Source organism: Oncorhynchus masou, chromosome 23 (assembly GCF_036934945.1).
Source record: "Oncorhynchus masou masou isolate Uvic2021 chromosome 23, UVic_Omas_1.1, whole genome shotgun sequence".
NCBI classification, from domain to species: domain Eukaryota; kingdom Metazoa; phylum Chordata; class Actinopteri; order Salmoniformes; family Salmonidae; genus Oncorhynchus; species Oncorhynchus masou.
Window position 1 is genome coordinate 29,934,761 of NC_088234.1, and position 25,001 is coordinate 29,959,761.

The following is a 25,001-nucleotide window of genomic DNA, read 5'->3' on the forward strand; positions in this document are numbered from 1 at the left end:
TATGTTATCTTGTAAAGTATCTCTTACCCAAGGCGATGTTGTGATACTCCAAAGGTCAAGTGTTGATGTCGTTCACCTCGGCACCTTCACTAAACACCCGGGATAGTTCAACCAAATGACAAAATCACATATTGGTTTCCTTACCCTGTAAAAAAAAACCCTGCTAAGGTGAGACAGCAATCCATGCTTTGATTTAGTTTACCTGGTCACTGTCCCAAGTGCGAAATGGAAATGTGAGAAATAGGAATGTATTGATTCAATACCATAAGTGCCTTACCCTTTGGAGCCTATAATAGACTAAATGTGATTGGTCCATTGATCATGTAAGAGAAACGAATCAAACTGGTTCTCCTCAAGGCATCTAGGGGTGGAGATGTGCCATTGAAAGGATGACACGTGTTAATTGCAAAACGTTGCTTTAGCTAATAAGATCTAAAGAAGATCTTCTGACCCATCCTGGTAGTAGTCATTATGGAAGCACGGCACTCATTTGAATAAATTATTTTGGAGAAAGGGTATGCAATGCCAGAACCAATCCTCTGCATATCAAATAGTTTGGTGTTGTCAATACATGAATCAAATTCTGCTTACATAAAGCTGTCCTTTGGTTTTTGAGTTGAAATATTAATGTAGGGCTCTCTATTTAACACACTGAGTAACTCATGCACAGTTGGAGAGAGAGAAACAAAGACATAGAAGAGAGAGAGAGCGAGTGTTTGTGCGTGTGTGCGTGTGCGTGCGTATGTGCATGTGTCCAGGGGAGATTCTGATTGAGGGTGATTTGACACCGTTTTGTAACATAGGAACAAACCCACATGTCCTCTGTCAATGTCAGACTCACTATTAAAAGGTGACTCTGTCCACTGAGTGACAGGCCAGCCTGCTCCTGTCCTGTGACATTCTCAATGAGAGGACAGTTTTCCACCTTCTAGCCACCACAACTCTCCTGACTTCAACCTTCCATGACAGACACTCCTCACACACACTCTGGAAAGGAAGTCACATGATCAGTGGTGTTACAGTTGCATTATAATTACTAGTACTAGCATCCAATCATAATGGGTTTGCTACAGTTGGCCAATACGCTAAATGTGCTCGTCATGTGTATGAAGGCAGGTGAAATTAATAGTATTGTCTTACGTGTTATTATGATTTGTGCACATTTTTGCTGATTGACAGATTTACAGGTTTGTTATTGCTTTATTCTGTGCATACCATATGCTCAACAATAGCTACAGGCTTATAAATCCTTAGGAAGAAGGTGAAAGTCATAAAACAGTAGGAGGCTGATTCCTCGAAAAACATTTATAATTTAGGTAGTCACCTGGAATGCTTTTCCAACAGTCTTGAAGGAGTTCCCACATATGCTGAGCACTTGTTGGTTGCTTTTCCTTCACTCTGCAATCCAACTCATCCAAAACCATCTCAATTGGTTTGAGGATGGGTGATTGTGGAGGCGAGGTCATCTGATGCAGCACTCCATCACTCTCCTTCTTGGTCAAATAGCCCTTACACAGTCTGGATGTGTGTTTTGGGTCATTGTCCTGTTGAAAACAAATGGTAGTCTCACTAAGTGCAAACCAGATGGGATTGCGTATCACTGCAGAATGCTGTGGTAGCCAGGCTGGTTACGAGTGCCTTTGAATTCTAAATAAATCACAGACAGTGTCACCAGCAAAGCACCCCCACACCATCACACCTCCTCCTCCATGCTTCACGTTGGGAACCATAAATGCGGAGATCATCCGCTCACCTACTCTGCGTCTCACAAAAACACGGCGGTTGGAACCAAAAATCTCAAATTTGGACTCATCAGACCAAAGGACAGATTTCCACTGGTCTAATGTCAATTGCTCGTGTTTCTTGGCCCAAGCAAGTCTCTTTTATTTATTGGTGTCCTATAGTAGTGGTTTCTTTGCAGCAATTCAACCATGAAGGCCTGATTCACGCGGTCTCCTCTGAATAGTTGATGTTGAGATGTGTCTGTTACTTGAACTCTGTGAAGCTTTTATTTGGGCTACAATCTGAGATGCAGTTAAATGCCCATTTCTGAGGCTGGTAACTCTGCAGCAGAGGTAACTCTGGGTCTTCCTTTCCTGTGGAGGTCCTCATGAGAGACAGTTTCATCATATCGCTTGATGGTTTTTGCGACTGCTCTAGAAGAAACTTTAATAAAAGTTCTTGAAATTTTCCGTATTGACTGACCTTCATGTCTTAAAGTAATGATGGACTGTCGTTTCTCTTTGCTTATTTGAGCTGTTCTTGCCATAATATGGATTTGGTCTTTTACCAAATAGGGCTATCTTCTGTATACCCCCCTTCTTTGTCACAACACAACTGATTGGCTCAAACACATTAAGAAGGAAAGAAATTCCACAAATTCACTTTTAAGAAGGCACATCTGTTAATTGAAATGCATTCCATATGACTACCTCATGAAGTTGGTTGAGAGAATACCAAGAGTGTACAAAGCTGTCATCATTACTTTGAAAAATCTCAAATATAAAATATATTTAGATTTGTTTCACACTTTTTTGGTTACTCCATGATTCCATATGTGTTGCTTCATAGTTTTGATGTCTTCACTATTATTCTACAATGTAGAAAACAGTAAAAAATTAAGAAAAACCCTTGAATGAGTAGGTGTGTCCAAACGTTTGACTGGTACTGTACATCACAGAAGACTGAACTATAACGAAACCGTTTGACATAGAAACACCAGATTTTTTTATCTGTTTAAAAAAATTATAATGTTAATTCATTCTGAAATTCAGAAAAATATTAATAACATTCCACCTGTGAGGCCACTAGGTCATTTGACTGTGAAATGGCTACGGTAACGCTTGGACTGAAAAGTTTAATAAACAAAAACGGTATAACGGGTTTCTTCTACCTCCTTCTCTGACAAAGAGGTGGAATAAGGATCGGACCAAAATGCAGCGTGATTCGTTCGATACATCTTTAATGATGAAAAAACACAAACAATACAAAACAACTAACATCAAAAACCGAAACAGCCCTGACTGGTGTAACAAACACAGAGACAGGAAAAATCACCCACAAACACACAGTGAAACCCAGGCTACCTAAATATGGTTCCCAATCAGAGACAACGATAATCACCTGACTCTGATTGAGAACCGCCTCAGGCAGCCATAGACTAATCTATACACCCCACACAACCCCAAGACGAAACACACTACAAATAAACCCATGTCACACCCTGGCCTGACTCAATAAATGAAGATAACATAATAAATATAGACCAGGGCGTGACAAAAGGCTGTGGAACCAGTTACTTATTAATAATTAGTTAAAACAATTTGTGTTATTTTTTCTACAGTGTACAACATTCTCCCCACAGCTCTAGAATCCCTTGGGTCTCTGACATTGAACTGGATCAATTTCAAATCCAAATGTCCAAAGTTAAATGAATCACTTTGAGGCACCCCAGTGACTGATGCCACAGGAGGTATTGGGGTAGCCTATGTCCTCCCAATGCCTAATATCCAATTACAATTCTGCTATCTACTCCCTACTGTGCTGACTGGCTGGACGTTGTACAGATTGATGTGGTCATTACAGCACTATGTCCGAAAGTACATTTCGGGCTATCATAACCATACGAATATGATCGAATCATGGTGGGATTGCAGAAGGTCACAACCAGGCATAATGGGAATGTCCATGGTAATGCTGACTGTTTCCTTTCCTTTTGAGTCCTGGTCTTGCGGCCATCCCATTATTGTAGAGAACCACGTTATCTAGTCCTGTATCAGTGGTTAGGGGCAACTACCGAATCTCCCCCTCTGTGGTGCAATGGGACCGACAGGCAGAAATGGATTGGATTATTAGCCCAGAGAGCTGGGTCTGACACTCTAATGGAGGGACCTGATTGGATTATTAGCCCAGAGAGCTGGGTCTGACACTCTAATGGAGGGACCTGATTGGATTATTAGCTCAATAGAAAGGGTCTTATGCTGTAACGGGGCAAGAGAGATATTTGGAATAGTAATGGATTATCTAATATACTTTAAAGCAAGAAGGGAGAAGGAAACCATAGAAAGGACGACCTAACCTGAAAGAGAGATGTCTCGGTACTCCTGAAAGATACAGTATGTAGACACCAATCAATCCTTATTGACTAGACAGAGACCTCTCGGCTCTCATCCACTGAAATATTATGAGACTTGAGCAGAAAACCATTAGCTCACCTGAATATACTGTGTGTTGTCCATTGGACTACACACGTGTGTCCATCCCCTATATTTATGTCCATCTCAGGACCTCCATGTTCTGTGTCCATATACAGTATCTGATGCAGTGAGCTGGGCAGAAAGAGAGAGGCATGGTACAGGGTCTATTTTTACATAGTGGTTGGTTGGAATGACTCAGTTCACCTGTCAGTGAGCATCACACTGAGGTGCCTTCACAGTCTTATCTACAGAATAACCTCACTGGGCCTGGGGATAGAGAGGAGAGGATGGGATAGAGAGAGAAAGTGTGTGTGTGTGTGTGTGTGTGTGTGTGTGTGTGTGTGTGTGTGTGTGTGTGTGTGTGTGTGTGTGTGTGTGTGTGTGTGTGTGTGTGTGTGTGTGTGTGTGCGTGTGTGTGCGTGTGTGTGTGTGTTTATGGAAGCGTTAACTCTTTAACACACATGGATCTCAATACAGACATCATTGATGAGTCCCCTGGATCGAAAGTGACAGAAGTGGGTCTGGTTTTGGGTTTGTGTTTGTGCTGTGCGTGTACACTGAATACCCAAGGTAGTGTGGGCACACACAACTGTAGGGGCTTGGGAGTGGAATATATTTACCTGCTTTCCATTGCCAGAGGGCAGAATCACCTGTAACCTCTGTAGGGTCACTGCTGTCTGAATGAGTTAGACTTACCAACGTTCATCCTGCATCCCAAATACTGTATTACAAATGGCTATGTAGCCCAGTAGAGAAAACGACTGAATGGAATCTCATTGAAAACTTAATGGGACGTAATGGGAAGTGAGGGGGATACTCTTTGACATTTCAGCAGTGATATAAGTTTCAAGTTTCAGTTTCAAGTTTTAATTTCACATGCACAGGTGCAGTTAGAATCCTTTCTTGCAAGCTCTAAATCCAACAATGCAGTAATACATTTTTTTAATAAGAAGAACACGATCAGTTCCAAGAACATATTTACAATGTGCAGGGATACTGGAGTGTGAAGATGTAGATATATGGTGCATTCGGAAAGTGTTCCGACCCCTTGACTTTTTCCACATTTTGTTATGCTACAGCCATATGAATCGTTTTTTCTCCTTCTAATCAATCTACATAATGACAAAGTAAAAACAGGTTTTTAGAAATTTTAGCAAATTAATAAAAAAAATATATAAATTAAATATCACATTTACACAAGTATTCAGACCCTTTACTCAGTACTTTGTTGAAGCACCTTTGGTGCTTGTCTTGCATGCTGTTGGTGAGTTTCTCCAATTCTTCTCTGCAGATCCTCTCAAGCTCTCTCATGTTGGAATGGGGTGCGTAGCTGCACAGCTATTTTCAGGTCTCTCCAGAGATGTTCGATCGTGTTCAAGTCAGGGTTCTGGCTGGGACACTCAAGGACATTCAGAGACTTGTCCCAAAACCACTCCTGCGTTGTCTTGGCTGTGTGCTTAGGGTTGTTGTCCTGTTGGAAGGTGAACCTTTGCCCCAGTCTGAGGTCCTGAGTGCTCTGAAGCAGGTTTTCATCAAGGATCTCTCTGTACTTTGCTCAGTTCATCTTTGCCTCGATCCTAACAAGCATCCCAGTCCTGAAAAACATCCCTACAGCATGATGCTGCCACCACCATGCTTCACCGTAGGGATGGTGCCAGGTTTCATCCAGACGTGACGCTTGGCTATCAGGCCAAAGAGTTCAATCTTGGTTTTATCAGACCAGATAATCTTGTTTCTCATTGTCAGGGAGTCTTTAGGTGCCTTTTTGGCAAACTCCAAGCGGGCTGTCGTGCCTTTTACTGAGGAGTGGCTTCCGTCAGGCTTCTCTACCATAAAGGCCTAATTGGTAGGGTGCTGCAGAGATGGTTGTCCTTCTGGAAGGTTCTCCCATTTCAACAGAGGAACTCTGGAGCTCTGTCAGTGACCATCTGGTTCTTGGTCACCTCCCTGACTAAGGGCCTTCTCCCCCAAATGCTCAGTTTTGCCGGGCGGCCAGCTTTAGGAAGAGTCTTGGTGGCTCCAAACTTCTTCCATTTAAGAATGATGGAGGCCACTGTGTTCTTGGGGACCTTCAATTCTGCAGAAATGTTTTGGTACCCTTCCCCAGATCTGTGTCAACACAATCCTGTCACAAGCTCTTTGGACAATTCCTTCAACCTCGTGGCTTGGTTTTTGCTTTGACATGCACTGTCAGCTGTGGGACCTCATATAGACAGGTGTGTGCCTTTCCAAATCAGTAGAATGTATCACAAGTGGACTCCAATCAAGTTGTAGAAACATCTTAAGGATGGTCAATGGAAACAGGATGCACCTGAGCTCAATTTCGAGTCTCAAAGGGTCTGAATACTTATGTAAATAAGGTATTTCTATTTTTTGTTTTTAATACATTTCCAGAAATGTCCAAACTCCTGTTTTTTATGGGGAATTGTGTGCAGATGTAACGGTTTTCTTCTGGGGAAAGAGAGGTGGACCAAAATGCAGCGTGGTTAGTTTTGTCCATCTTTAATAAAGATGAAAATACAACAATCTACAAAACAAGAAACGTGAAAAAAAAACGAAACAGTCCTATCTGGTGCCACAAAACCCAACACAAAACAGGCTACCTAAATATGGTTCCCAATCAGAGACAATGACTAACACCTGCCTCTGATTGAGAACCATATCAGGCCAAACATAGAAATAGACAAACCAGACACACAACATAGAATGTCCACCCAGCTCACGTCCTGACCAACACTAAAACAAGGAAAACACACACGAACGATGGTCAGAACGTGACAGTAGATTGCTGAGGAAATTGATTTATTTAATACGTTTTAGAATAAGGCTGTAACGTAATAAAATGTGGAGAAAGTCAAGGGGTATGAATATTTTCTGAATTCACTGAAGCCATAAGACTGCTAAATAGTTAACAACATGACCCCACGGACTGAGTTGACCCTTGTATTTTATTTGTATTTTTGTGTCTCTATGCACACTCACAGGACTCTAAACACTGACTCACATGTTACCCCACTCGTCCACCAAGGCACCTGCAAGTTCCCGGACATTTCTGGGTGGAATGGCCGATCCAACAGGTCTCAGGCGTGCTCATTGGGATTGAGATCCGGGCTCTTCGCTGGCCATGGCAGAACACTGACATTCTTGTCTTGCAGGAAATCACGCACAGAACGAGCAGTATGGTTGAGGGCATTGTCATGCTGGAGGGTCATGTCAGGAGCAGCCTGCAGGAAGGGTAGCACATGAGGGAGGAGGATGTCTTCCCTGTAACACACAGTGTTGAGATTGCCTGCAATGACAACAAGCTCAGTCCGATGATGCTGTGAAACACCGCCACAGACCATGACGGACCCTGCACCTCGTGTAACGTTCATTCCTTCGATGAGAAACGTGAATCCGACCATCACCCCAGGTGAGACAAAACCGCGACTCGTCAGTGAGTACTTTTTGCCAGTCCTGTCTGGTCCAGCGACGATGGGTTTGTGCCCATAGGCGATGTTGTTGCCGGTGATGTCTGGTGAGGACCTGCCTTACAACAGGCCTCCAAGCCCTCAGTCCAGCATCTCTCAGCCTATTGCGGACAATCTGAGCACTGATGGAGGGATTGTGTGTTCCTGGTGTAACGAGGGCAGGGTTTGTTGCCATCATGTACCTGTCCTGCAGGTGTGATGTTCGGATGTGCCGATCCTGTGCAGGTGTGGTTACATGCGGTCTGCCACTGGGAGGACGATCAGCTTTCCGGCCTGTCTCCCCGTAGCTCTATCTTAGGCATCTCACAGTACGGACATTGCAATTTATTTCCTTGGCCACATCTGCAGTCCTCATACCTCCTTGCAGCATGCCTAAGGCACGTTCACGCAGATGAGCAGGGATCCTGGGCATCTTTCTTTTGGTGATTTCAGAGTCAGTAGAAAGGCCTCTTTAGTGTCTTAAATTTTCATAACTGTGACCTTAATTTCCTACCGTCTGTGCGCTAACAAGCATGGGAAACATTGTTTAAACTCTTTACAATGAAGATCTGTGAAGTTATTTGTATTTTTACGATGTATCTTTAAAAGACTGGGTCCTGAAAATGGAAGTTAATTTTGTTGATGAGTTTATATACATACATACTTTCCGGGACCTTCCGGGGACCTGTAGCCCAACCTGTAATGACGCACAAGTCCCAAGATGCTTGTGGGGGTCGTAGAGCAACAACAACAAAAAACATACAGAAATCATCCGGTGTGATGCGTTTTGCATCATACAGGATGATTTCTGTATTTTGAAAGTTACATAACTTGATTGCTGACAAGCAAAACATTTTTGGACTACAGCCCTATTCGGAAGGGATTAGTTTTACTGGGGGTGGTGGGGTAATGTAATTATGTGCGCGTGCACAAAACACCACATCTGTAATTTTAGTCCCGTTCGAATCTGCCATGGCAGTAATTTTTACATGGTAGGACAGTAACAATTCCAGACAAAACTACCTACTGTTTTTTTTTGTCGAACTCCAAGGTCCTCTGATAATAATAATCCCGTGAAAATCGACATCCCTGTGTTTTGAGAGAAATGTCTGAGTTTGACAGGAAAACAATAACTGATTTGATAAATTGCTGCGCATAGCCTATATGAAGGGTCTATATGTATCACCTTTCACAGTTAATGCTTTTATTTATATGTCTTGTGCATATTAATTCAATATTGCCAAATGCACCAGTAAAACATATTTTGACTATTTTAGTGTAACCCTTGCTGTTAATAGATGGCAAAGCAGCATAGAGCATACAACTGACCTAGACGTTTGGAAATTATAAATTCACTTTCTCATCCATAGCTTTAAAAAGCATCTCAAGTGCAAGTGCACTGTTTAGCTCACACCTGAAGGCTGCGTGGCATTTATGACATCTACTGCGGATCACTAAAACATCCTACTTATTATGATCACGCTTCCACAATTCAAATAGTAGGGTTTGGTATGGTTTAGAAACTTGGGAACCAAGCTCCAAGCTTATCGGTGTAGCCCTGATATCGCATGGATTTATTGAAATATCTTCACTCCTAGAAAAAAAAACTCCCGGCTTCCGTCATAACTGTCAATTTATTGAGAAATAAATAATTAAATACAGAGGGCAGTTTGGATAAACCAATCCCGTCCGAATCGTCCTCTGGAATAACGGACATTCTGTGGTAATAATTACATAATTAACTGTCTCTAATACTACTCCTCCCGTGCGAATAGGTTTTATGCCAACAATGGATTAATGAAACAAATGCCGTTTTACTTTGAATTCGGGTAACACTTTGACCAAAAGTTGAGTAAACCAAAAAAAAAAGGCTGTGGAACCAGTTACTTAATAATATTTAGTTTTACCGTGTAATCTATTGCACTCAGCTCGTGTTCAACACACACATACACAACGTAACCTACATGTCCATCTGTCTCCGTTACTGGTGATGGGGGCGGGATCATCTCTCATCTTCCTCTATGTACACTATAGCGTTAGGGTGCTGCCCATCCCCCTGCCTCTGACACTTTCACATTGGCGAAGGGAGAGAGAGGCCTGTCAATGTAACTACCCCTTGCTAGGTCCCTGACCCCCAAAAAACTGTCACCAGCTGGGACACCAGCCCCCCCACCCATTCAGTGTCCCCAGTGACAAATTGGGGGTTGAGAGGCTGAGGCTGACCTTCTTGAGTTACCCAACCCCCATGTACCTTATAGGCCCAGTCATAAAATACATGTTTCAGTAATAGAATAGTGCATGCAGGTAAATGGGGTGTTTTTGTCTTGCATTCCAGCTCTTTCTTAGAGACTCTGCAGTAGACCAATACTGCTGATGTAAGTCTCACTGCCAAGTGCCACACAAATTATTGACCCAGCTGATGTTCAGCCAAAATCAAGTCAACTCTCTCCTTGAACTTATTCATTTGGATAAAAGGCTTCAGCGCAAGTGAATACAAAATGTTTGTCACATTGACTGTGCAGTCAGCAATGTGCGCATAGTTTGACATTGACGGAAAGGGCATAACACGTTTGTTTTGTTTGTTTGCGCAACAAAAATTATGTTAGGATTTAGAATTTACGTTAGGATTGATTGGTGTATTCCCTCGCCATATAGAGCGAGCTGAATACGATTTTGAAATATGTCACAGGCACAGCTTGCTATTAAACTATTCTAACTCACTCCCAGCTGTGATCAGATTCTCTGTGATCAGTTTTGCGTGCGCGAGCGTTGTAGCCTATTCTTCAGTCACAGCAGAGCAGCGTTGACAGAACGAGAAGTGGAGAGGGAGAAGGGGTGAGTGGCAGAAACAAGAAACAGACCATCTCTGACAAAATAGCGGCAGTGGCTGGCTAGGGAGAGCTTGTGCTGCTGCATCGCGCGCCCAGAAGTACACACACACACACACACACACACACACACACACACACACACACACACACACACACACACACACACACACACACACACACACACACACACACACACACACACACACACACACACACACACACACACACACACACACACACACACACACTTCGGAAAACGTCATTTGAATAGACTCGACTGGGCACCGACTCTACTTCACGCTGCAAACGAGCAACCACACAGGACGTATGGGAGACAGCACCTAGATTTTAAGACCGGACAGATACTCAAGGTTTCGGCCTGGGACGTTGACAGTGCAGCCACGGTCTCCACGGCTGCACCAGGACTGAATGGTAAAGAGAATCGAGAAAGGTGACAGCAAGAACGGCTTGTGAATGAAACTGGAACATGGCTTCTTCTCCTGACCCAGTCACTCCAGCATCGATTGAAGGAGCGACACCGTCGCCCACTGCGAATGAAGAGCCCACCACCAACACCCGTCAGGTGGGTTGTATACGCGGATTTAGCCCTAAGCTGTTGCAAGAAACAATGTTATTGAAATGTATCCTCGTGGAATAGCTCGCGTGAGGATGGTAGGGTGAAGGCGTTCCCCTGGTTACCAAATCCTCAAGGTGCTCGGCTCTAGCGCAGTCGAAAACAAAGTTGTCTTACAGTTTATTTGTTGCAATATTAGTGTTTGGTGTCAGTGGTTGTTAGCAGTGGCGGTTCTGAACCATTTCAACTGGGTCCAAGCTGGGGCAAGTTGTACTGTTAGAGGAGCCAGTTACATTAGACGTTAATGTTGTCACTATGTCTTCACTGCATTGCAGGCATCAGCAGGTAAAATACCATGTTCGTAATTATTCAATAATTGATTTGCATCTTCTGTCTAATAAATAACTGATGTACAAAAAAGATAGCAAAAATGAGTATGTAAAACAGATTTCATACTCCACATTTAGGGGGGCCACAAGGGGGTCCAAAATTGTTGGCACAGGAGCACAGCCCCCCCCCCCCCCCCCCAGAACCGCTAATGGTTGCTAGGTGCTTCACTGTACACTGTACAATGTACTCCCTCCTCGACTAAGGAATGTGTTAATTGTGATTTGTAGGATTCTGCACATTGCAAGTAGGCTAGCCTATGCCTTTCGTTGAAGATTCATCACATCCAAAACAGACAGCCAATCTATCCAAAATGCACGTTTTCCATGGACAGTGTGTATGGTTGTTTACAGGTGACATTTTGACAGTGGATTTGTTTAGGCTTAGGTTTAGAGTCTGCTAAACAGGTCTATCATGGTATCAATGTCACTGGTTCTAAAGAGGGTTTGCTGGCAATTTGCCCGTGACGTTGTGTAGCCCGTTATTTTGCCGAGTGACAGAGACGCAAGAATGTCAAGCCTATAGCCCAGGGACCATCAACAAGATTCAGCCGACAAGCCGCTGAATCGAGTGACCATCTTAAGCGGATGGTCAGGGGCCGGAACATATTTACAAATGATTTATAAACAGCAAATTGATCGCAGGAAGCCCCGACACAATGTAATATTTGACTAAAACATTTTAATTTCAAACCTTCCTTACATAGGCTATAGATCACATAGGCCTATATCTTTCTATTATGCGTGGGGATACTTTGGAACAGATTTCCTACAATTCAATTGACTTTGAGCTGATTTGCACCACAGGCTATATCTATATCATGTAAATCAAATCGGTATTTACTCTCATTTGCTTCGGGTCTTTAGGTGTAGCCTACAAATGACAATCTTTTTTATTTTGCATTGTGGTCACCTGATTTGCATCTAGGTAGGCCGACACATTGTAGGGCTGAAATAGGCTGCCCTGCAGCCATACATTCTGACCACAGACTGTCAAACAATTAGAAGTCACTAGAAAGGGTGGTAACCTTTGAACTTATCACAAATAGCTCACCCCAAAGTCTCAGTGATCGCCACTAGTTATGCGCTTTTGAATGATTACACCACCATTTTACAGGACTAGGCCTGTGTATTGTCATGACATGCTAAATTGGAGAGGTTGTGTGAAAAGCAGTCATGGCACGAAACATTGATGTCATGTGTCCTGGGAGCCAGAGTTTTGTGCTGAGGGCTGGGCGGAGGGCTTTGCGGAAGTGCTTCTGGTTTTAGTTGCCTTTCGACATTGTCTGTTATTTGGAACAACCTTTTAAAAGTACAGTATAGTGAAATGACATGCAATGACAACAATGCGAACAAGAGGCGTGGCTATTTATTGACTTTACTACTATGTCACATGCTCAGTTCAGTGGGCCTGAACTAGACCTTCTGTGTTAATTGCTGCCTATGGGGGTGTGGTTGTCAAAGATAGTTTGACAATGGGATTTTGTGTACAAACATGACACAAAATCACTGAGCCTGTAAATATGACAGATAATGGAATATTAATCGTCTCTCTGTTCTATCATTAGGTCTCTGTGAGGCTGCCTGCTGTATAGTACAGTGTGATGCTGGTGCACGGAGAGAGAGAGAGAGAGAGAGAGAGAAAACTGGCACAGTGTCACCCAGGGGGCAGGCACAGTTGTCCAGCACCATGGCAGCAGATTGTTTGGCAGAGCAGTCTGTCGAGAATATGGCAGTGGGATTACGCACTAGCACACAGGCAAGCACACACATGGACATATACGTACTGGTGGATGCGTGCGTCCGTGCACACTCACTCACACCCTCAGTCACACACATTTAGAAATACTTTTAAGACTGTTCTTATTCATTTATTGTAATGGGTGTACCTATACCCAGGGCCCTATGGTAGGTCGTTTAACACCATGAATAGGATTGTCTGACAGGGATGGGATGGGCGGAAGAGGGAGGTAAAAGACGTTTGTCACCAGATCTGTTCATGTGGAGGACATCTGCCACTCTTTCCGGCTCGGTTAAGGCCAGATTGTGACAAAATCAGGAAAGATAAAACAAGGGGACAGAGAGGAGGCAAGGGCAAGGGGGTGACAGCGTGATAGATATCTTATGATGAGTGTGGTAATATCATTGTGTTGGTGATGCTGGATCAATTATTTTCGAAAAGAAGGAGGTTGTTTTGCAGTGGTCGCCATAGCAGCCAATCTGATTCCATTTCCTCAGTGGCTAATTGATGAGGATAATGGGAAGGAGCTAGAGAAAGGCATACATGATTGATAAGGAGGGATGGAGAGAAATGAGAAAGGGAATGGAAGGGGGGGAGAAGTGATGGATGAGAATGGATAGGGGGAGGGAGGGAAAGAGAGAGAGAGAGCGAGGTTAAGGCTACAGCCTTGTCTGTATCTCACCTCAAGGCAACTTTTGAAACGATGTCATTGAAATCTCAGAGGCGATTCATGCTTTTAGCGGAACACAGATCCCACCACCAGTCACCACCCCACACAGCCACCAGGGACAAGACAGAACAGTCACAGCATGGTCTCTATGTCCCGTCTCACCCAGCCAGTCTTTAAACATGACCACTACATAGACTGCCATGTGGAATAAATAAATACTATTTCAAATTATATTTCTTACCATGCATTATTGAACATAATAAATACATAACAGTTTGACAATCAGTTATGGAACATCAGCTATATTTGCAATATCTCCAGTTGCCCAAAACTTTAATTGGCAGAAGCAAATCATTCGGACGAACAGCGTCACAACACTCCAGCTGAAGGCAAAAGCGAATAGCGAACTGGTCACACAAAATGATATACAACAATACAATACCACGGGTTCAAAACAATACCCGGAAAATAACAGCCTGACGTGTCACACAATAAACGTAATGAACAATTACACACACAGACATGGGGGGGAACAGAAGATAATATACACGCAGAGTGATGAGGGGATGTAAACCAGGTGTGCGGGAAAACAAGACCAAACAAATGGAAAATGAAAGGTGGAGCGGCGATGGCTAGAAGACCGGTGACGTCGACCGCCGAGCGCTACCCGAACAAGGAGAGGAGCCGACTTCGGCGGGAGTCATGACAACATGGAATAGCATTGGTGTATGCTATAACGTAACAGTCATTAAGTTCAAATACATGTTTTTCGATCAGAGTTAGGGTCAATTCCATTTCAATTCCTGTCAGTCTAATTGGACAAGGTCTTTTCATAATGCAAATAGAAACCGACCCCTTTCCAGATGGAGTTGAGCCCAATAATGATCGGAATAACTATTTCGTCAGAGAGTTTTTGAGTGCAGACAGACAGGTGTGGTATAGGCAGAACAGTGCTGCTGTGTGTCAGGTTAAATTAGTGAATACACTCTCTGCCTTCCACTCTCTCTCTCTCTCTCTCTCTCTCTCTCTCTGTCTGTCTTGGTCTCTCTCTCTCTCCCTGTCTCTCTCTCTGTCTCTCTCTGTCTCTCTCTCTCTCTCTCTCTCTCTCTCTCTCTCTCTCTCTGTCTCTGTCTGTCTTGGTCTCTCTCTCTCTCTCTCTGTCTCTCTCTGTCTCTCTGTCTCTCTGTGTCTCTCTCTCTCTCTCTGTCTCTCTCTCTCTCTCTCTCTCTCTCTCCCTGTCTCTCTCTCTCTCTGTCTCTCTCTCTGTCTCTCTCTCTCTCTCTCTCTCTCTCTCTGTCTTGGTCTCTCTCTCTCTCTGTGTCTCTGTCTTTCTTGGCCTCTCTCTCTCTCTCTCTCTCTCTCTCTCTGTCTGTCTTGGTCTCTCTCTCTGTCTCCCTGTCTCTCTCTCTGTCTCTCTCTGTCTCTCTCTCTCTGTCTCTCTCTGTCTCTGTCTGTCTTGGTCTCTCTCTCTCTCTCTCTCTCTCTCCCTCTCTCTCTCTCTCTGTCTCTCTCTGTCTCTCTGTGTGTCTCTCTCTCTCTCTCTCTCTCTCCCTGTCTCTCTCTCTGTCTGTCTCTCTCTCTGTCTCTCTCTCTGTCTCTCTCTCTCTCTCTCTCTCTCTCTCTCTCTCTCTCTCTCTGTGTCTTGGTCTCTCTCTCTCTCTGTCTCTGTCTTTCTTGGCCTCTCTCTCTCTCTCCCTGTCTCTCTCTCTGTCTCTCACTCTGTCTTTCTCTCTGTCTTGGTCTCTCTCTCTCCCTGTCTCTCTCCCTCTCTCTCTCTCTCTCTGTCTGTATCTCTCTCTCTCTCTGTCTGTCTCTCTCTCTCTCTCTCTCTCTCTCTCTCTCTCTCTCTCTCTCTCTCTCTCTCTCTCTCTCTCATTACCTCTCTTTTTGCCCTGGAGATGTTTTGCAAAGTCATGCTTCCCTTTGCAGTTGCCACTATGTGTACACATGTGTGTGTGTGTTTGTGTGGGTGTGTGTGCTCAGTGGACTCCACATATGTGTGCACAGTGGACCCCATACCCATGCTACGAGTGTGGGTTTATGTGTCAATGTTTGTGTGTATGTTTGTGTGTATATTTTATCAGTGTGTGAGGCCATACTCTGACTTTCTGACTGGGCCATTTTTCAGTCATTATCTGTGTTTTTGGTCTCCAGCTCGCCTAATGCAGCGTATCCAAGGAGACGTGATCTCCAAGGATACTCATCTCATATGTATATACTGTACTCGATACCATCTACTGTATCTTGCCTATGCTGCTCTGTACCATCACTCATTCATATATCTTTATGTACATATTCTTTATCTCCCTACACTTGTGTTTATAAGACAGTAGTTTTGGAATTGTTAGTTAGATTACTTGTTGGTTATTACTGCATTGTCGGAACTAGAAGCACAAGCATTTCGCTACACTCGCATTAACATCTGCTAACCATGTGTATGTGACAAATAAAATTTGATTTGATTTGAGAGTGCGTCGTATGCTACGGTTGCGTGTTTGGACAATATTTCGGGAGCTTTAGTGAGTTCAGACTCAGGTTAAAGTGCTTTGCTCAAGGGTTCATTCTCTCTACTTCGGCCAGAGCCCTGTGTGCTCCCTCCCGTGTCTCTCCAATCTGTGGATATGACAAAGCATTTAATTCTGAGTTTAGCAGTTGCCAAGACGATGTACGGTGCACGTACGGTGCACGGCACGGTAATAAGGTGCAAATTACAATGTGCATGCATTTTTTCCCTTTGGTCTTAGTTATCTTTACTGTTTCATCCTGGCTATATATCATCAGATGTGCAGCAAAAATGCTTTGATTGTCCTTTGTACTATGACATTATGTTAATGCACCTCGACTAGCCTGAAAGTTACCAAAAATGGTGCAGACATTAGCATAGGGTGTGACAGGTTTGTTGAAGATGACACATACTCACTCGTCATATCATGTGTGGTATATACCACTGCTGAGTGTTAGAGTACCCAGCTTTACTCTTGTCTCATGGGGCAGTCTCTATGGGTGTGCCACAGGGTTCAATCCTCGGGCCGACTCTTTTCTCTATATAAATCAGTGATGTCGCTCTTGCTGCTGGTGATTCTCTGATCCACCTCTACCTAGGCGACACCATTCTGTATACTTCTGGTCCTTCTTTAGACACTGTGTTAACTAACCTCCAGATGAGCTTCAATGCCATACAACTCTCCTTCCGTGGCCTCCAACTGCAAGTAAAACTAAATGCATGCTCTTCAACCGATCGCTGCTCGCACCTACCCACCGGTCCAGCATCACTACTCTGGACGGTTCTGACTTAGAATATGTGGACAACTACAAATACCTAGGTGTCTGGTTAGACTGTAAACTCTCCTTCCAGACTCACATTAAACATCTCCAATCCAAAGTTAAATCTAGAATTGGCTTCCTATTTCGCAGCAAAGCGTCCTTCACTCATGCTGCCAAACATACCCTCGTGAAACTGACTATACTGCCGATCCTTGACTTTGGCGATGTCATTTACAAAATAGCCTCCAACACTCTACTCAGCAAATTCGATGCAGTCTATCACAGTGCCATCCGTTTTGTCACCAAAGCCCCATATACTACCTACCACTGCGACCTGTATGCTCTCGTTGGCTGACCCTCGCTTTATATCCGTCGCCAAACCCACTGGCTCCAGGTCATCTCTAAGTTGTTGCTAGGTAAAGCCCAGCTTTATCTCAGCTCACTGGTCAACATAGCAGCACCCACCCATAGCAGCACTCGCTCCAGCAGGTATATTTCACTGGTCACCCCCAAAACCAATTCCTCCTTCGGCCGCCTTTCCTTCCAGTTCTCTGCTGCCAATGACTGGAATGAACTGCAAAAATCACTGAAGCTGGAGACTCATATCTCACTCACTAGCTTTAAGCACCAGCTGTCAGAGCAGCTCACAGATCACAGCACCTGTACATAGCCAATCTGTAAATAGCCCATCCAACTACCTCCTCAACATATTATTATTTATTTTATTTATTTTTCTCCTTTGCACCCCAGTACCGCTACTTGCACACTCATCTTCTGCACATCTATCACCCCAGTGTTTAATTTGCCATACTGTAAGAATTTTACCACTATGGCCTATTTATAGCCTCACCCCCCTTATCCTAACTCATTTGCACACACTGTATATGACTTTCTCTATTGTATTATTGACTTACGTTTGTTTATTCCATGTGTAACTCTGTGTTGTTTGTGTCGCACTGCTTTGCTTTATCTTGGCCAGGTCACAGTTGTAAATGAGTTCTTGTTCTCAACTAGCCTACATGGTTAAATAAAGGTGAATAAAAAAATAAAAAATGTTTAAAGTGGTGGTGCTGTTACTCCTCAAGCCTTGGTTATGAACACACAGTGAGAGCTGCCCGTTCATATAGTATTGGGGAGCACGCACTCTATTTTCAATACCACTGAGTATGCCACTGATGGCAAAGAGCTGGTAGGTGGGTATCGGTTTCATTCATTCATTGGTTCATTCATCCGTCCCTCCATTCATTCCTCTATTTCTCTCCCTCTCTCGCTCTCTGCTTATTAAATAAAGGTTCAATAAAAAATACAAAAATACCTCCAATTCTAGGAGATGACCAGTTGTCTGTGAGGTGTGAAATAGGCATGATGACTCTGAAAATGACCTGATGGAAAGATCAAAGAGCGAGCGGGCGAGAGACCGCAACAGAGGGTCAGTTAGGACAACGTCAGACCAATGTTATTTCTAGGTGGGGCTCCGAAGGCCCCCAAAGCAACATCCAGGACCCCTGGCACCAATATTGTTATGAACTTGAGTGAAGACCCAAAAGCGGTTTTAACAGAAAACAGAGTTCTTTAATGAAAATACAGGAATGGCATAAATCCTCTTCCAACGTTGTCAGCGGAACAAAAAGAACGTTAGTATAGTGCAGGATGCTCCTGCCAGGCAGACTCCGACAGGACAGGACAAGGTGGAAGCAAACGAGACGACAGCTTGCTTCTGGCATCAAAAAACACAAACAAGAATCAGACACTGAAAGTAGCAGGAACAGAGAGAGAAATAGAGACCTAATCAGAGGGGGAAGAGAGAACAGGTGGGGAAGAGTGAAAGAGCTAGTTAGGGCAGATGTAGAACAGCTGAGGAATGAGAGACAGAGAAGGTAACCTAAAAAGACCAGCAGAGAGAGAGAATGAAGAGAAAGGACAGGAACAGACATAAGACATGACAAATATTGAAATTGAAACTAATTGAAGCCTAAATCATTTAGGTAGGAGAAACACTGGACCAAAGTAAAACATCTGAGCAATGAATGAAAATAATTAAATAATATTGTCCCATAAGACAGTATTCTGGGGTAAACCCCAGGTTAGACAATGGGATGAAGGGATGTGAGATGAAGAGGATGACGATGATTATGATGAATACCGTTATGGGTGAAGGTGAGGTCTAATGTGGGCTTCCTCTATGAGGCACATTCACTTCACATTCACTTCCATTCACTTCACATTCACTTCACATTCACTATATTACTGTCTGCTGCTTGCTCCTACCCTGTTCTCCCACTCATGTATTCACTCAGAGACCTGTGGGTTACCACTAATAGCATATTTGTGTTGGTGTGTGATCAAAGTGGCTATTTAACCCACCCCCCAAGGCACAATGTTCCGAACATCTCTCACATTCGTAGAATGCCTTTGCTCTGCCCCCTCTTGAGAGCAGACGACTGTAGTGTGTGTGTGTGCGTGTGTGTACGTGGAGAACGGTGCGGTATGTTAAGGGGAGTTCAATGTTACGGAATGCACTAACAACGATCAATAGCATCGTGTGGGAACCGGAGGCCCTTGTTGCTATGTGGGTGCGTGTCTGTCTGTGTGTGTCTTTGTGGCTCGGTGCCTGAATGGCTGCCTGTGTACATGTGGCCCCTGGGAAGCCCCCTATGGGACAAAGACAGTGCTTGTGTTTATGGCTGAGAGGCGTGCCCCCCAGGGGTTTGTCTCTTTCCCAATAAAATACAATCAGGCATTTGATCGGACAGCTCTTTTTTTTCTTAAGTCTCTCCAGGTTTTTTTGTCTGACCTCGAAAACATTCTCCTGGGGCTTTCTGGACATCTGACAGCTTGCGTTTAACCACCAGTGACTGGCGTTTCTCGACTCATGGAGAGGAAAAGGCTGGTGTGGAGAAATAGGGCTTTTACCGTCCAGCTCCGTCTCTCTGGTCAGCCAGTGTCTTAGTCCCTCTTACCCTACTCAAAGGTCTAACCTCAAACTCTTACATACTTCAAATGTAATTTAAAAAGTGTAAGTTGTGGAGTTAATTATTTTCTGGTGATTTAGTTGGATTTAGCTTAGAAGAACAGGCATCAAGTGCTCTTTGCGTTGACTATCTACATGAATGGAATCCAAGCAGTTTTCATCGAAAGTCATATTCGTAATGTGTGTGTGGCTTAGCACCAGCAGAGGCTTCCAATGAGTTTTGCAAAAATGGAGCCCAACATTCCGCATTAAGCCTTCAAGTCTTTAAGTTAAATAAGTAAATCTTAGCGATTATTGCCTCTAACACTATAATAATATTACAGTAAAGTAGCTCAAAGGCTGCCTGCTCTGCTTTGGTTACCCTGAACAACAAGGTGCTAAAAACAGCCCCAGGTCAGTGCAGCAGATAAATTAGTCCTCAAATGCCACATGCTGGAAAATCTTGCTAACAGGTCCAGGACGATACCAGTATCGCAATGTTTTTTTCCATAGCAAACATAACTTAAACACGAAGCAGACCAAACTCGTTTGTCCTTTAAAACACCTGCTGTTTGTAAAATATTGTGTGCTGTAGGTTGGAAAATAAACAAATGTGACTCTGGTTGACAACATAATAGTGTTAGTTTCCAACATTAAGGCTGTCAAACCCTCTTCGTGTTTTGTTGCCTTGCCACGATACTAACGAGTATCGCGATACTGGTATCGTCCCAGCCCCACTTGCTAGGGGTCCTTGTCATTACAATATAATAAGTGGGCTGGAGTGACTTTGTGAGGTGTGCGTGTGGGGAAACAGAAGTGCGCGTGTTTACTGTGTCAGTGCTAAGACTCCCTTGGCGTCACTCAAAGGTCACACTATCTCACGCTGGTAGCTCTGCCAGTCCTGGCAGACCTTGATAACCCATACCAGACATTGGAGGAATTTGGCTGCTTTTAAACATATTTTCAACACCTACTGTAAATTAGGCCTCTGTTATCAAGTGGACTGCAGGAATCTGGGCCATCAGTGGGAAGGGGTCATCCATCCCTATTTCCTATTCCATGCCCTTTAGGAGGCCTGGGGTGAACAGGTGGCAGACGGTCAATGTTTAAGGTCTTGGGTACTGTAGACTTCTGGTAATGTATCAGGTAGGGTGTGTCAGGTAGGGTGTGTCCTCCTAGCAAAACTGTCAGTTCCATTTTCACTGATATGCTGTACTGTTTTTTTGGATCTACGGCAGCACTTTTAACTATATAGGGCAGTTCTTAGAGAAAATGAGTCGAAATATGTGTTGGTCTAGCTTCCAATGCTAATGAGCTAGTAGGAACCCATTGACAGCAACATGGTGTCTTTCAGAGGTTTTTTGCAAGTGAGGAAAGCAACTTCAAAACCATCCTGCAGTGCCCTACAGAAATAGTTGATTGATCGCCTGGAAATTCCACATGCTGTAAGAGCTGGCAAAGGTCCTTATCATAACAGACTCCAGCAAGTGGACGTGATTATGACTTTGTGAAGTGTGTGTGGGAAACAGAAGGGCACTGTGTGTGTGTTTGTGTGTGTGCCTGTGTGCCTGTGTATCGGTATGCCTGTGTGTGTGTTTCCTGTATCAGTGCTAAGACTACATTGGCATCACTCAAAAGTCACACACACACACACTCTCATGCTCTTAGCTCTGCCAGTCCAGGCGCTGGCAGTCCTTGATTGAACTGTTTTGTTGCCCCTGTTGGTGACAAGTTTCTTTCAGAAATGCTATCTTTTTTCGCTTTGCAGAAAGCCTTTGTTGAATTGAAAGCGGTACTTAATGCAGGTAAAAAACTAAGTATATGTTACTGTCCAAACAGCTTAAAAATGGATTTGATAATTTATGCATATGTACATTGTATGGTACCCACTGCCCATATGGTTCGTGTCCCCGCTTATAAATACTGTATCTGGGTTAATGGATTGACGAAAGTCTATCTGTCAAAAAGCATATTGATGAGATAGTTAAGAAGTTAAGAATTAAAATGGGCTTCCTGTATAGAAATAGACCGTGACATTGGTTAAATAGTAGAATTCATTCAGTCGACATTCATTGCACCATTTTTGTATTATAAAGCCCTTTTGCACAAACTTCCACCGTATCTTCCTTGTTAACCTAACCCTATATGAGTTACTAGACCCGGTCTCAGAGATGGCTAACTCTGGAGGTCCCTCCGCTTTCCACTGAGTTAGGTAGAGCTGCGTTTTTTTGTGTTTTTTTTCACCTTACTTGTGGAATGATCACCAGAATTCTCTTAAAGTTGGATGGTGCCGTTACGGCAGTTCAGACAGCTTGGTTGATGACCTTTTTCCTGTGGAATGTGTTGGTTTTTCAGGATATTGTTTCGTAAGTTACTTTTCTGAAATTGCATGTGTTTTTAATTGCCTTAAAAACGGTACATATTGTGAATTTATATGATTGTGTGAAGGCTCCCTTGTAAAAGAGGCCTGTGTCTCAATGGAATTTCCCTCTTTATATAAAGGTTTAAAAAAACAACTATTAAAACACATACAGTACAGACAGACACCAGAAGAATTTGGCTGCTTTTAAACATATTCAGTTTTCTTTGGACTGGCCAATAAACCATACAACTAGATTTCAGTGAACAGTTTTTGGAATGTCACCAACAGTTTATTTCCTTTTTATCGCAAAGCTCAAGTACAAGCTGTGCTTTTCCATTGCATCATTATCCATTATCTCCTGCTGCAGTACAGCTAATCTGCCCAAACCTATTCTGCTGACCGTCCCAATCACAGGAGCAGGTGCACAGCATGCCTTTTTGCCTTTGAATAGCAACAAGGCCACACACACACACACACACACACACACGCACGCACACACACACACACACACACACACACCCCTCCCTGTATTAAGGCGTTATTTTACGACCCTCCTCCTGGATATCAGCGAGTGGTAATGGACGTGTGGCGGACCTTGAAGGGAAGGTTATGGGCCTTGAAGTGAAGGTTGTGATTGGGAACGACCAATGTGTTTGAGCATCTATTATAAGAGGTTCTCTGTCTGCTCTCTGGAGCGTCACGGGGTCCAGGGAGCGATGCACACCTGATGAGATGCTTGTACTATCTCAGCTGGGTAACCACTACGCAGTGCACACCTCCGACACACTCTCATTCCGTTACTTCTTTGATGGAGTGGTAGTAGGATCCCATAACTGGAGCTTGGCCAAGGCGACTGGGAGTTCTTCCACTGCTCTGTCGTTCGCTACATACTTTAGTCTGAGACTGCAATCATTGAAGTCGTTTGTGGGGACGTGGGGCACGAGGAGCGTTGTACAAAACAAAGTCACCAGCTATTGGATTGTTTCTAACCAATCAGAGTATCAAAGCCAATGAATCTTCAAACCTCCGCTTTACCCACGTGGTTCTGGCCCAACTCGAGTTGGGCGGTATCCAGATGTTCATACCGTCATACCGTTTTTGTACCATCCTGGGGAATACGCTATTACCGAATGTATATTGCACACAAGGGGCACAATATATAAATATTTTTTATGCACAAAACAATTTTGCCAACAGGAGGGGATTGACTGTTTCTGCTGTAACCAAGAAGCTTGATCTTGAAATCTAGCCACCCAGCTTGCAAGTTAGCAAACCAAATGCATAGCTGGAGCCCCGAGCTTGATATCATGTATTTGACACGTCTTAGATTTCTTATACTGTAGTTATACTTAAAGATGCACTATGCAGAAATCGCTCCGCCATTTCCTAGTTGCGAAAACTATAATAGTTTGCTTCATTTCAGTTTGTGACAAAACAAGCATGTATAGTGTAGAGAATAATTGTACCATCTAAACCAATGTGACATATCTTTTCAATAACCAAAAATATTGTATTTTCAGCTGTTTGAAGCTCGTGTACAAAATCGAAAGTAAAAGACGCAAAAACAAAACTTAAGACCAGGAAGCATAGAAATAGTGCACACAGTTCTACAGCTTCTTATACTTGCTTTCAATGAGAGTGACAGATCTATAACTTACATTTCCATGTGAATTTAGTCAGGCCGCACAAAAAGTGACATATTGCAGCTTTAATTTATAGTAGCATGCATGCATCGCGTGGCGGGGTGCCCCCAATACCGTCGGTATTTCGAAATACCCCAGTATATGGTGTAAACCACGGAGGGCCGAGTGTCCACGGGTTTCCGTTCCACTCTTGTACTTGATTGATGAATTAAAGTCACTAATTAGTAAGGAACTGTCCTCATCTGGTTGTCTAGGTCTTAATTTAATTGAAAAAACAATAACCATCAGACACTTGGCCCTCCATGGAGTGAGTTTGTCACCCCTGGTATAAATGGTATATCGCCCAAACCTAGCCCCAACCCAATTGTTTCTGGGCCAATCAGACGGGCCCGAATGTCTTTGCATCGGGGAGGTACTCAGATCCAGACTCACTGCGGAGAAGAAACTAACATCTGTGGGTGTGGCGTAGCGTTTTGCTGGAGCAAGGAGTCTGGGTAGCCAGGCAAACTGGGAGTATGCTCTGGGATGTGTGTGCAGTAAAGGATTACTTGGCAGAAAACTTGGACATTTCTGTGCACTGAATGCATAAAATTACCACTCTGAGGATTTGAAAGTGATTTTTTCTCTCTCCTCCATTGTATCAGTTTAAGTGGAATGGATGGAATGCAATGATTAATGTCCAGTTAAAAACAAATTATTTCAGAACTTGGTGGACATATATATTGTGTGTATGTGCGTGTGTGTGTGTGTGTGTGTGTGTGTGTGTGTGTGTGTGTGTGTGTGTGTGTGTGTGTGTAAAAGCTGTAGTGTGTGTGTGTGTGTGTGTGTGTGTGTGTGTGTGTGTGTGTGTGTGTGTGTGTGTGTGTAAAAGCTGTAGTGTGTGTGTGTGCAAAGCGTCCATGCGTGTACGAGCATGCATGTGTGTAGAGTTGTGG